Here is a 14,972-nt window from a genome sequence, read left to right on the forward strand (position 1 = left end):
GGCTGATCCTTCTACTTGTGCCTCTCCATCCCGAGGATCCTACTCTCCTGTGCATGACCCAAGTTGGCTCTCCAGAATGTTTGCATTCCCAACCAGCGGAAAGGGGGATAGAGGGGATGTGAGGGCATATCTCCGTCCCTGTAAGTGCATGACCTAGAAGTTGCATGCATCTCTTTCCCTCACATCTCATTCGCTACTACATAGCTGTGTGGCCAAATTGAGCCACACAGGAAGCTGGGATATATAGTCTTCATTCTGGATGTCCCTGTGCCCAACTAAAAATAGGGGTTCTGTGCCTGCAGAAGAAGGGGAAATGGATATTAAGAGACAAAATTAGGGGCACCTGGGTGGCTCAGTTGGTTAAGCACCGACTCTTGATCTCAGCTCAGGTCTTGATCTCAGGGTCCTGAGTTAAAGCCCCGTGTTGGGCTCCACCTACTTAAAAAAACAAAAAAGACAAAATTAAAAAGGGAGAGCTCCCCAGTGGGCAGGACTGTCACCCCACCCCATCCTGCCTCCTCCACCACCACCTGAGGAAAGTCAGACTGCAGAGTTCCTGGCCCAGCCCACCCTGTGGCTTCCCTCATTTTCATTCTGTGATCTGGTGGTTCTCTTATGGCTCTGGACTGGACATCAGTTCAGAACATAGACCGGTCTTTGAGACAACGTCCATCCCGATCCACAGATAGAAGATTTTGTTTACCTTTCCGTTGGGGGATTTGCCAAGAACCTCAGGTTTGCACCCCTCTTCTTCACTGCTTTGGGGAATGGAAGCATGTGACTACATTTCGGCTATCAGTAGTGGGATGTAGGGCGGGCCTGAGATGAATTGGCCCCCAGGACAGATGTGCGCTCTATAACATGAGGGACACTTATTAGATATTTGTAAGACTTTTGTTTGTTTGTTTGTTTGTTTGTTTTTATTTATTTGCGAGAGAGAGAATGAGAGACAGAGAGCATGAGAGGGGAGTGGGTCAGAGGGAGAAGCAGACTCCCTGCTGAGCCGGGAGCCCGATGTGGGACTCGATCCCAGGATTCCAGGATCATGACCTGAGCCGAAGGCAGTCGCTTAACCAACTGAGCGACCCAGGCACCCCAGTAAGACTTTTTAAGTAACTGGGAGAGTTCCTTTCCAAACTGGCTTTTTTTTTTCTTTTTCATTGAAGTATAGTTGACATACAATGTGACTTGAGTTTCAGGTGTACAACATAGTGATTCGACCACATTATGCTGTGCTCACCACAGGTGTAGCTGCCCACTGGTCACCATATGACACTGTTACAGTACTGTTGTTTATATTCCCTTTGCTGTAGCTGTCATCCCCATGACCTATTCATTCCATAACTGGAAGCCTGTACCTCCCACTCCTCTTCACCCATTTTCCCATTCTCCTGCTCCCCTCCCCTCTGGCAATGATCAGAATGTTCTCTGTATGGGACTGTTTTCGCTGGTTTTTGTTTATTCATTTGTTTTGTTTTTTAGATTCCACAGTGAAATCGTATGGTATTTGTCTTCCTCAATCTGACTTACTTCACTCAGCATAATACCCTCGAGGTCCATCCATGTTGTCGCAAATGGCAAGATCTCATATTTTTTTATGGCTGAGTAATATTCCACCGTATATGTATATTGCATCTTCTTTATCCATTCATCTATTGATAGACACTTGCTTCTATATCTTGACTAGGGCATATAATGCTGCAATAAACATAAGGATACATATATATTTTCAAATTAGTTTTTGGTTTTCTTTGGGTAAAAAAATACCCAGTAGTGGAATTACTGGATGGTATGGTATTTCTATTTTTAATTTTTTGAGGAACCTCCATACTGTTTTCCACAGTGCCTGCACCAATTTACATTCCTAGCAAAAGCACAAGCTGGTTTCTTTTTTTCCACATTTTTGACAATACTTGTAATTTCTTGTCTTTTTTATTCTAGTCATTCTGACAGGTGTAAGATGATACCTCATTATGGTTTTATTTACAATTCCCTGATGACTACTGATATTGAGCATCTTTTCATGTGTCTATTGGATGTCTTCTTTGGAAAAATGTCTATTCATGTCATCTGCCTGTTTTTAATCAGATTTGTGTGTGTGTGTGTGTTGAGTTCCAAGTTGGTTTTGGTTCTATGTTCATACATAGCCTAGTTATTAATTTTTTTTACAAAATTATTATTTATTTTCTTGTAAGACTTAATTGGTTAGCTTAAGACTAATCATTGATAAAAATGTGTTCAAATCTTTTATTTTTTTTAATTTTTAAACAAGATTTATTTATTTATTTTAGAGAGAGTTGGAAGGAGGGGCAGAGGGAGAGCAAGAGAGAGAGAATTTCTAGCAAACTCCCTGCTGAGCGCCAAGCCGAGCACGGGGCTTGATCCCATGACCCTGAGATCATGACCCGAGCCAAAATCAAGAATCAGATGCTTAACCAACTGAACCACCCAGGTGCCCCAGTGTTCAAATCTTTTAAAAATCAAACTTTAGCAACCAGAAGAACTTAAAACAGAAATAGTGAATGACTCTAAGAGATGAGACAAGGAGAAAGGAAGATTAGACTTTTCATTTAATATCATTCTGAACTGACTGAATTTACTTTTACTCTCTGTGTGTATTATTTTCATGGTTTCTAAAGGACACATGATGTCATTTGAGTCTCAAGTTAGAAGCATCCCTGATGACAGGAGAAGTGATTCCTTCCTTGCAACTCCAAAATCTGAAAAATGGGGCTTAGATTTCTTTGGGTTTATCCTGTTTGTGTTTCATTCAGCTTCTTGAATGTGTATGTTTATATCTTTCACCACATATGGGAAGTTTTCAGCCATTAGTTTTTCAAATATTTTTTTCTGCACCACTGTTTCTCCTGTTCTTCCCAGATTCTGATGACATAAACATTCATTCTTTTGGAATTGTCCCACCAGTTCCTGAAGTTCTGTTCATTTCCTCCAAATCTTTCTCTGTGTTGTTCAGATCGGATGATTTCTTTTTTTCTTTTGAGAGAAAGAGAGAGTGTGCACACACAAGCTGGAGGGAGCGGCAGAGGTAAAGGGAGAGGGAGAATCATAAATAGACTCCATGCCCAGTGTGGAGCCTGGCATGCGGCTTGAGCTCATGACCCTGAGATCATGATCTGAGCTGAAATCAAGAGTAGGAAGCTTAACCAACTGAGCCACCCAGATGCCCCCAGATTGGATAATTTCTATTTTTCTATCTTTAAGATCACTGACTTGTTTCTCTGCCATCTCCATTCTGCTAGGCACCCATCCAAAGAGTTTTTAAGTTTTTGTTCATTTTATTTTTCAATTCTAAGATTTTCATTTTGTTCTTTATATGTTCTATTTATTTGCTTAAAATTTCTATCTGTCCATTTGTTTCTAGATGGCTTGCCCTTATTTGCTGGAGCATTTTTATAGTAGCTGCTTTATTTTTACTTTTTTTTTTTTTAAAGATTTTATTTATTTGAGAGAAAGAGAGAGAGAGAGCACGTGCACAAGCTGGAGGAGGGGCAGAAGGAGAAGCAGGCTCCCCACTGAGCAGGGAGCCTGACACAGGGCTCGATCCCAGGAACCCAGGATCAGGACCTGAGCCGAAAACAGATGTTTAACTGACTGAGCCACCCAGGCGCCCCTATAGTAGCTGCTTTGAAGACTGTCAGATAGGGGCGCCTGGGTGGCTCAGTCGTTAAGCGTCTGCCTTCAGCTCAGGTCATGATCCCAAGGTCCTGGGATCGAGCCCCACATTGGGCTCCTTGCTCAGTGGGGAATCTGCTTCTCCCTCTCCCTCTGCCTGCTGCTCTGCCTACCTGTGCTCTCTCTCTCTGTCAAATAAATAAATAAAATCTTTAAAAAAAAAAAAAGACTGTCAGATAATTCCAACAGCTGTGCCACCTCAACATTGGCATCTGTGGATTGTCTTCTCCCACGTGAGTTGAGATTTTCAGGTTTCTTCCTATGTCAGGTCATTTTGGAATGTATCTGGACATTCTGAATATCATGTTATAATACTCAGAGTCTTTTAAAAATCCTATGGAGAATGTTGATATTTTGTTCTAGCAGGCAATTGATCAGATTGGCTCAGGCTGTGAGTTCCAACCAGACCTCTGTGGGTTATGACTTCGAGGTCATTTCTATTTTCAAAGCCTCTCCCATGCCATTTGAATCCATCCTGTGTGTGCACCACTCAGTGATCTGTCTAGGACCTGGGCAGTAGTCAATCCTATAGTAAATTCTCAAAGTCTATGTCAACTGTTCAGTGTTTAATTTACCTATACGGAACAGGGTGATGGGCCCAGAAGTTTATAAGCAACTTTTTAGGTTGCTTTCCTGAGCTCTTCCCTCTCTGTGATCACCTCAATAAATTTTTGGTTTGCTGGTGCTCCTCTTTTTGGTCCTCCAATCAGAAATCTGGGAACTTATTTGCTTAGTTCATACTTATATGTGGCCTCTCCGAAGGCTGTTTGGCTTCCTTACAGTGTGGTGGCTGGATTCCAATAGGGAGTGTCCCAAGACAACCAAGTGGAAGCTCTATCACAGTTTAGGACCTAATCTTGAAAGTCACATCACATTACTTATTCCATAGTTAGCCCCACCCCCACCCTAGATTAAAGGAAAGGAAATTTAGGCCTCACTTCTCAGTGGGAGGAGGGTAAAAGTCAAATCACTGAGAAGAGTAGGTGGGATGGGAAACTTTGTTATAGCCATTTCTGGGACATACAATCCACCTCAAAGATCTCATTGATTATTAAAATACTAAAATACCTCCAAAACAGTTACTAGACAGCAGTGCCCCCTGTCCCCTATTGCCTTTCTCCCTACTCGTCTCTGGGGCACCGCCTTCTCAGACCGCTCTGTGATCTAGCAATCGAAGAGTTGATAACCTGGCACAGCAGGGACCCCCAGGAACCTGTTCCAACCTAGGGCCAGTCTTGTGATCAGCATTGTCCTGCTAGTTGTTAACTCTTTTGAGTATCACCTCTGGCACTGAGGTGCCCCACGCTAGCAACTTCCCCAGCCTGATCTAGAAGTGTGGGGAACTTCAGGGAATTTTGTAAGCCTCACCTAAGATGTGGGGTTTTACCTTCGGGTGTGACCTTCTCCAGTACTTTTGACTTTCCCCTTATCCTAGCTAACTCTGCCTTTGGCAGAATTGTGCCCTCAGTGGGAAGCCAGAACACGGAGACTTCTACCCACCTGCCTCCCACCCTTTGTGACCCCATCCTTCTCCCATGGTGGAATCTTTTTTCCCATCTGGCAAGGCAACAGGTGGCTGACCTGAATATACGAAATGCAGTGATGGGTGTTTTGTATATAGTGGTTTATCGAACCCTCATCCCAACATCACTGTTACTAACGCCCTTTTACAGAAAAGAAAGCTGAGGTGTAGTGACGTGGGGTAAGTTGTCTACACTTGGTAGACTGAAAAATGGTCTCCCAAAGAAGTCAGGTCCTAATCCCTGGTACCTGTAAATGTTACTTTACATGGGTATAGGACCTTTACAGATATGATTAAGTTAAGGATCTTGAGATGGGGAGATTATCCAGGATTATCAGGGGGCCCTAAATGCAATTGCATGTATATAAGAGGAAAGCCGAAGGAGATTTCTCTGTCTCTGTCTCCTCCTTCTCCCTCTCCCTCCCACCCCCCACCCCCCCCCCCGCCAAAAGAAAGTGATGTGACCACAGAGCTGAGACATTTGAAGATGCCGGCATTAAAAACCAGAATGATGTAGCCACAAACCAAGGAAAAAGAGACGACACCAGAAGCTGGAAGACTCCGGTAACAGTTTCTCCCCTAGAGCCCCCAGAAGGAGTGTGGTCCTGCCGACACCTGGGTGTGCCTAAGAGATACCGATTTTGGACTTCTGTCCCCCAGAACAGAGAGAGTAAATTCTGTTGTTTTAAGCCACCAGGTCTGTGGTAATTTGTCACAAGAGCCTTAGGAAACGAGTACCACATAAAACCAGAAATGTGCCCGGGTCCGTCTGGCTCAGGTAGGCAGCCCTGGATTGAAGGGAGCCTCAGGTGAGCCCAACAGCACTAACAGTAAGCATGCGGAGCACGCACCTTCCCCACAGGGAGACCCGGGGGTGAGCAGGTGGAACAGGCAGGACGGACCCTGGCCAAACAAACAACCACAGTAGGTCTGTCGCTTCCCTCCCTATCAAGAGACACAGGGCAGCCAGGCCTGGGGAAACCCCTTCCACCCTCCTGGGAGCTTGAGCAGCAGCCAGCAGGAGACCCAATAATACCAGATAAACCAAACTGACCAAAATCATATAAGCAAAGGCTCTAAAAACTAAACTGTCATTGGAATCGCAGCCCACAAAAATGGTCCAGGACCTGGATGTCAGACCTAAATAGGGTGCCTGCCTGCTAAAATATGCCAGAGTCCAGCTCCAGCCGGGGTGGGTCTCTCGTAGGAAAGGACGGCGTCGGCGAACGAGGAGACACAGACACAGGATCAGGTTGCAAGCATCTCCTCCTGACAGCCTCGGAGGAACTTTATTTATATGTTAGGATATTTTTGTTTTTCCAAATCTTAGATCATTTTCTGGATTACAGCCATAGCCTTCTTTCCTTTTTCCTTTGTAATGATTAACATGACCTTTATTGATTTCTGCTTATTGGCTTTCGCTAAAACTAAAAAACAGTACGCAAAGAGAAAGGTGCTAGACAGAGCGTGACCGTCTTGTTATTTTGTTCTATAGAAACTAATTCTTCGTGGAATTAGTTTCATTATGATTGCTTAGATAGGCATAACTAAGATGAGTAGTCACTTTATCATGAAACCCCAGAAATATTCCCACAATTATAAAGATGGCCATAAATAAAATGAAAAAAAATAGCAGGAGCCAGCCCAGAAATATTCCCACAATTATAAAGATTGCCATAAACAAAATGAAAGAGAATAGCAGGAGCCAGCTGTGGAGTCTCCTGTTTTCAGGATTGTCCCCCATACTTGGACTTTGTCAAACAGCACGAGTAGCTTGGCTCGCGCCAAAAATAAAGGGCTTAGATAGGACCTGGCATTTCCAAACATGATAGACAAAATGCTCGGGATACAACTGAAAATCACCCATCCTAATAAGACCCAAGAAAATCACAACTTGAATGAGAAAAAAATCAACTGACTCCAGCATTGAGATGAATCTGATATTAGAATTATCCAAGGAGGTCTGAAAGCAGCCATCATAAAAATGCTTTGACAATCAATTACAAATTCCCAGGAAATGAAGGAAAAAAATAGATAATCTCAGCAATGAAATAGACATTATAAAAAAGAGCTGTAAAAAGAGCCGTCAGTAAGAACTATGTTAAATTTAATATAGATACAGATGGTTACACACAGAAATATTTATGGATATGTGTATATTACAGATTAGTATACACACATATATTTCTTTGCTCTGTTGGCTGTCAGGGCCTAAAAGAAAGACATGCAAAGAGCAAGGAGCCCACTTAGCACCCAGATCGGGGTTTCTAATACCATTCTCCAATAAAAGGAACCAGGGCTCCTTGAAGAAATACCCAGTCCAGGATTGGGGTAGGAAATATACAAGATGATCCTGGAGCATCTTGTAGTGATAGGAGGTAAGAAAGTGCTCAAAACCAACCAACTGGCCGGCCAACCGACTGACAGACTGACCAACCCACCAACCAACCAACTGACCGATCAAGGATCCTGCCAAGGAGTCTGGGAGGGGCAGGTACGTGAGAGCAGGGTCTCTGTAAGCGCTGAGGGGCCGGTGGACACTCTATGGAGGCTACTGGGAGGACAAGGGGCCAGAGCAGTGGCCATTGGCCTTGGCGGTGTGGAGAAGTTGGAGGCCTTGACAGAGCAAAAAGGCAGGAGAAAAACAATTGTCACATCTGGGCTGCTCCCTCCGCACCAGGGCAAAGTGGCTCTGGCCAGGCTGGTCTCCGCTCTGCCAACCCTCCTGGGGTCTGGCCAAGTTCAGTGTAGGATTGAGCCTCACTTAAGTGTTCGGTGACATTTCTTGTTTGTCTGGGTGTCCCCACAGTCTCGTGCTTACAGTCCCGGGGGCATGAGACCACTCCCACCCTCTTAAACCCATTAGCCGCGTTACCTGCTTCCTGCTTCCTTACCAGGCTGCCCTTGACCCCCAGAACTGGCAACAGAGGGCGCCCAGCCAGCATTCGTGCTCTCGGAGAGGGAACAAAAACAGAGAAGCACACTTAGGCCCCTGTGCCCCTGTGCTCAGTCCCACCTCCCTACCTCTGTGCAGTGAGTCCCACCTGGAGAGCCTTCTCTCCCCAACTCCCACCTCTCCAAATCCCACCCCCTCTTTGAGTCCTGGCTCCAGGCCTGCTTCCTCTTTCAGGCCTTCTCTGCCTCCCACTGATCTCTGTCTGCTCTGAGAAACTTTGGGGCCGTGGGGTCATTATGGAAAGAGTGACCACTTCTGCCTCCCTACGGAGCCTAATGATGACAATCACAACCATAATAATAAGTGCTAATAATTACTGAACCGTCGCTATTAGGTTAGCTCATTTCAATTTTAAAAAATGAATCGCTACACTCAACATGGGGCTCAGACTCAAACTTGAGATCAAGAGTCTGATGCTCTACCGACTGAGCCAGCCAGGCGCCCCTAGCTCATTTCATTTTTCCAATAGCCCACATGGTGGGCTCTATGATCAGCCCAGTTTTACAGATGGGAGGAGGACCGAGGCTCAGAAAGGTTAAGGACTGAGCCACAGAGCTCGTAAATGGAGCCAGGATATAGGCCAGCTGTTAGGAGTCAATGGAAGAAAGTCTGTTTCCCCGAGGATGTCAGTTCCGTGAGGGTGGAGCTCGCGTCTCTTTCCCTTACTGCAGCCCAGTACTCAGAACAGTACCGGGCACACCCGAGGGCCTTGCTAAATATGTGCTGAGTTGGGTGAATGAATATGGCTGGTAGTAAAAATCGTCATGAGGCAAAAAAAGCTGGTTGAAGGGGGTGGGGGTCAGAGGAGGCCTTCAAGGAGGGGCATCTAATCAGACACCTGCATTTAGTGTGTGTGTGTGGTTGGGCCATGTAAAGATCTGGAAGTGTGTTCCAGGTAGACGGAAAAGCACGTGCAAAGGCGGGGAGGTGGGGCGTGCCAGGCAGGCCTGAGGACCAGCAAGGAGCCCCATGTGGGGAGAAGGGTGGGAGATGAGGGAGCAGGACAACTCATCTTACTCTCTGTGCCTCGGTTTCTTCACCTGTAAAACGGAGGGAAAATGGTACACGCTTCATAAGGTCGTTTTGAGAATTACATTTATAATTCTGTCGTGGAAAGTTTTCACTCGAAGCGCTCGAAACCGTGTTTGGCAGGAAGTAAGCACTCAGTGTCTTAACTGTCACCCTAGAAGAGAAGTCAGGAAGGCTCGGCATTCGGTGATGTCGTTATCTTGGGTGGTGATGGTGGATCATGGAGGACAGTAACTTTTGTTGGTTTAGATGTTTGAAATCATCAGGTATAACCAGAAAAAATTACTGTTAATAGCTTTCCTTTAAAAAAAAATGTTTCCCTGTGCAGTGTGGGCCTTCTCAGATAGCTTGAGTTTGGAAGAAGCAGGGGTGAAGGTCCTAGAGATGGAGAGACTGGAGGGGGAGGAGGAGGGGGGCGCAGAGGCAAGGAAGCCCATGCTGCTGGAATTGGTGGTGGAGACTGCAGCGGTGGGCGTGGAGGGGCAGGATGTAGAGGGCAGGTAACTGTGGGCACGTGCAGGGGCAGGAGGTGGAGGAGTGGATGCTAGGGCGGGGGGGCGGGTAGAACAGTAGAGAGATGGTGGAGGAGAGGGGGTGCGGGCAGTCTGGCACGCGGTTAGGTGCATTGCATCTCGTGCCCCTGGGGAACAGACACCTTGTTATGGGAACCTCTGACTAAGAAGGGAGCATATTTGAGGCTCTGTAATAAGACTACATGAAGCTTCTTTGTGAAACTTCAGTTTCCTTGTGTCCACCACCTTGAGTATGGCACAGACCAGCCCCAGTGACCTTCACTGGGACCACCTGGCAGTGGCCAGTGGACTTACTGTTAGCCCGTGACCTATCTCCCCCTCAGGCTCAGGCCTTGGGGAACATCTACTCCACCCCTTCTCATTCACTGAACTTCCTGGGCACCTGGCCCCAGAGCCCTGGTCTCCCCTCGGACCCCAAGCAGCTAGACCTGCCAGCTTCCCTCAAGGCCCCAGGGCTCTGGAGATAAAGCTTAGAGGGAACAAAGCTGTTTTTCCTGACCAGATAGGTTCCCAGTGAGTAGGATTCCTCCTGGAAGGAGCTCCAAGTTGGACTTTGCAAAATCAAAGATTCTAGATCTTTCGTCTGAACCCAGACACAGCCAAGCATTTCTTGTAACGGCATCTGCCCGGCACATCCCGCAGGCACCACAAAAGCCACGCTCCTCATAGTCCCGCAGGCCTGTGCCTACTCCCGGATCTCTCTGGCTGCACCATGAGCAGCCGGCCAGAAGCGGGGCGCCCTCCTGGCTTCTCAGGCTTCCTCACTGCCCCTCTCCACCCCACCGTAGCTCCAGGCAGGGCCCAGCTCTCTCATCTCTCACCTTGACCGTTGCAAATGCCTCCCGGCTACTTTTTCATTCTTGAAGCCTTTATTCGTGGGTGACATACACACAGATAATTCAAAGTCAAAAGTGTGATCTTGATGACTTCTCACCGACTGAACACACTTGAGAAACCATCATCCGATTCAAGGACCAGTCCCCGAGAAGTCCCACTGAGCCTTTCCATTTGCTCCTTTCCCCTCTCCCGGATGGTACCCTTGATCCTGACTTCTGACACCACAGATTCGTTTTGTATCAATGGAATCAGGTGGTATGTGCTTATTTTTGTGTCTGGATTCTTTGGATCAACATTATGTCAGTGAAATTCATCAGTGTGTTTGTGCAGTGGTCCCCTGTTCGTTTGCCTCGCGGTGTGGTAGTCCACTGTGTAACTAGACACATGGATTTGTATATTCAACCATTCATGGGAACTTCAGTTGTTTATCATTTGGGGCTATATTGAAATGCCTCTTTTGGACATAGGCACTCATTTCACTTGGGTTTACATCTAGGAAAATTCATTTTCCAAGTTGGTCCTAGCAAGTTGCACTCCCATACAAAGCATATGTGTTGTGAATCCATCCTCTTCCCCCAGTCAGCAGGATCTTTAATAGGCATTAAAAGTGCATGATACAAAATTCTAAAGCAAAAAAAAAAAAAAAAAAAAGGCAGTGTAAAATAATCCCCCTCCCGCGCCATCCCTCAGCCCCCGATGCCCCAGCTCCTGGCACCCACAATTACTGTTTGGTGTGTCTTTCCAGAGTGGAGGGGTCTCTATAGATATAATCAAATACGTATTTATAACCATTTTATTTTATATGAATGGAAGTGAAGGAAACCAGAATATGTCATCCCAAAATATGCCTCTTTGACATAGAAATTATTTTGAGCTGAAGGCAATTAAGAAGCAGCAAGCCCAGAAAAAGCTCCCTCTTTTCTGCCTCAAGGCAGGATATAAATTCTCCTTTTATTGGAGACAGATATAAATCTAGAGATGACACTGGAGGAATTTGCAAACAAACCTTCCTCCGTTCGTTCTCTCCCGTGTACTTACCTTTCCACAGTCTGCTGCCCTCAGAAGCCTTAAGTCATTTCGCTTGTCCTGTCGTTTTTCTGCAAATGTGTTGTTCTTTGTAGAAGATCCTGCTACTGTCTAGGTTGGAATTCTAAACTGCCATTTTGAGTTGCTTTTCATTAGGTTTCTCCGAGTAATGTGCGCGGCGTGAATTAATACAAGTGTTTTCTCTTGTTAATCTAATTTTTGTTAGAGTCCCAGGTGAAAACCTAAGATGGGTAGCAGGGACATTTTGCCTTCCCTACAGAAGCAAACTACACAAGTCTGAAGGAGGGAGGGAACATGGTCCAGCATAGATGCTGGATGCAGGCCCCAAGTTCAAATCCTGCCTCCCCGACCTGCTGGCTGAGTGACTTGGCACAAATAACCTACGTTCCATGTTTCTCTTTTCTTTCTCCCGAGGGGGGCTGGTGTGAGGATCACGAGTTAAGTTTCATCAAGTGCTTAGAACAGTGTCTGGCACATGGTGAGCCCTATTCCTGGAAATGACTTATCAGGTATCTTGGAGAACATCCATTTTCATGCAGGGAGAAACTCATTCTTTACAAATGGCTGCGCTGTATTTACTATGTGACTGTATCCAGAATTTACTTAACCATCTGGGTGGATGGACATTGAAAATTCATTTGGAAAGGTCTTATATTACAAAGAGTGATCCAAAGCTATTCATTCATTCATTTATGTGTGCATGTCTCACTCCCAGAATGCACCACACTCTCTTGAGCTAACCGGCCTTTGTGCCTTCTGTCCCTCCTCCCACAACATTCTCCACCTACTCTCTGACCACCTGGTAGATATCTGTGCAGCATCCAGTTCTCGGCTCCAAAGTCCCCTCCTTGGAGAAGGCTCCCTGGCCCCCTGACAGGCCACATCCACCTGTGAGAAGCTCCCGGGGTCGGTCTCTCCCCCACCATCCTCACTGTCCTTTAGCTACCACCCTTCTCTGCAGACTGGACATGGGGTGGGACCCTGGATGAACCTGGTGGCTCACCATGAACCCTGGGGCCTTGCACCAAGCAGGTGTTTACCAACTCTTGTTGGCTGATGGATACCATGGGCTACATTTCTCTCACTTGTTTTAATTTTTTTTAAATTTTAATTTATTTTTTAAAAAGATTTTATCTATTTATTTGACAGAGACAGAGAGAGTATAAGCAGGGGGAGCAGCGAGCGGAAAGAGAGGGAGAAGCCAAGCAGGGGGCCCGATGCGGGGCTCGATCCCAGGACCCAGAGATCACGGGAACTGAGCCGGAGGCAGGGGCTTAACCGAGCCACCCAGGTGCCCCCCTCTCACTTGTTTTAATATTGAACTCTTCGAGAGGCCTGGATTTTAGAAAGTGCATTTTCTTGTGCTCAAGATCTCAGCTGCCCCTGTGAAAACAGAGGGCTCTAAGCAAGCTCACTGGTCTACCTCTTGCCCTGGCCAAGTAACACTGGATGCTCAAGTGTGAGCCTCTATGGGTTATCTCACTTAATTCTCACAGTAACCATCTGAGGAAGTTATAATCACGTCTTCCTTTAGAAATGAGGGCCTTAAGGCTCAGAGAAGGGAGCAGCTGGTCCAGGGACACACAGCCAGTTAAGGGGTGGGGTGAAATTCAAATCCAGGTCCAGCTCAGGGCCCTGGGAAAATTGCCTCTTGGTTACTTCCACCTGAGCCCTTGGAGCTTCAAGGACTTAGTTTAGATAATTGTCAGGCCTTCGTGACAACTCTTATCCCCAGGAACTCCCCCCGCCCCCCGCCCGCCCCCACTACAGATCTCTGTCATCTGGCTGGAGAGCTGAGAGTGTTCAGAGTTCAAAGTCTCTCTCGAAATCTGGCCACCACTGGGGATATGGGCACCTGTCTGGTCTGCCTGGAGGGGAAGCTGTCTCATTTATTGGGTTTGAGGATCATTGATAAGCCACCTGTTCAGAGCCTTCTGGGTCTCAGCTGATTGGGACCTTGACTTTCAGGTTCTTGGCTGAAAAATCAAGCCAGAAAGGAGAGACCCTGGACCCAGGGAGAGATGGTGCAAGGGTCACTCAAGCTGACCAGCCGCCTTATCAGTCTGAAATCTTCTGATAAACCCTATCACCCGTGGGGAGTTAGTTGTCCCAAATCTGCCCTGGAGGCTGGAGCGTGGTTTTCCAAATCAACAGTACTGGCTGATCTGGGGACACAGGAACTCAGAGGTTTGGGAAACAGTGTTACTGACAACTCGGGTCACTGGGCTAAGAGCATTAGGTGTGTTGATTCCTTTAATTCTGCAGACGAAGCACTCTAAAAATGGGAAAACTGCAGAGCAGAGAGAGGGGAGTTGAGGAGAAAGGGCTTGGGCCCCAGCTTCTGGGGTCCATCTTGGTTTCATCAGTTTGCTCTCATCTGACAAGTCTGACCGGGGACTTACTCTTGTCCCTCAGTAGGGGACCAGATGCTGTCCCTGGCACTGGCCCCCTCTCAGAGCCCAAAGGTCAGCCAGAGCTGCCTGCCCCACACCTTCACACATCCTTTGGGTTGGTGTCCGAAGGAAGGGAAATCTTTTTGCCTCTTTGTCAAAGAACCAACCCTTGATCTTCCTTCATAGACCAGCTCGAGGGTGCCCTCTTCTGAGAAGCCCTCCCTGATTTCCCCCGCCCCAGTCATCTCTGCTGCCTCTGTCCTTGGGCCTTGCCTTTTTCACAGCAATAGTTTGGTGGTCAAGGGCTGTGGCTCTGGGCAGGCAGCTGGGATTCAAACGTTGGTTCTGCCTCTTTCTCAGGGTGGGACTTCAGCTTAGTCCCTTTACCATGCTAAGACTCAGGGTCTTCCTCCATTAAATGAGCTAACCATAGTGCCTCTGGTTTCTGTCAGACTACGTGAGGTCAGGTACATGCAGGGCCTGGCACAAAGTATTGGATGCAGCTGTTATCAGCAGTCATAGCTAAAGACCTGGTCTTGACATCGAAGGTCTCAGGTGCTCAATATGGAGGGTAATCAGCCCTTAATAAACGTCCTAGTCCAGCTCAGGCAGGGCAGGGAAAGGGCGAGGGGGCATTCCCTTCACACCCTGCTCCCCCCTCCCTAATACACCAGTTTTTAGCTCCACCTTCTTAGTGCCTTTGCTGCAAGCAACAGGTGCCCTTTGGGATGATGCCCCCCTGTGGCTGAATGAGAACCTGCTCTGGGGAGAAGGGAGGGGCTGCAGTTACCCAAGCACGACCACAGGGGGCATGCCGGACAGCGCAGTCGTCCCCCTTGAGCTGAGAGAGGGAGGTCTTTCTCCCAGGTTCATCCAACCAGTTATTTGTTGAGGACCTGCTATGCATCAGGCACTGTGCCAGGGGCTCAGGGTGCACGAGTGAAGAACACAAAAGCCCTGCC

Source organism: Mirounga leonina, unplaced genomic scaffold (assembly GCF_011800145.1).
Source record: "Mirounga leonina isolate KUSES-001 unplaced genomic scaffold, KU_Mleo_1.0 Mir_150, whole genome shotgun sequence".
NCBI lineage: Eukaryota > Metazoa > Chordata > Mammalia > Carnivora > Phocidae > Mirounga > Mirounga leonina.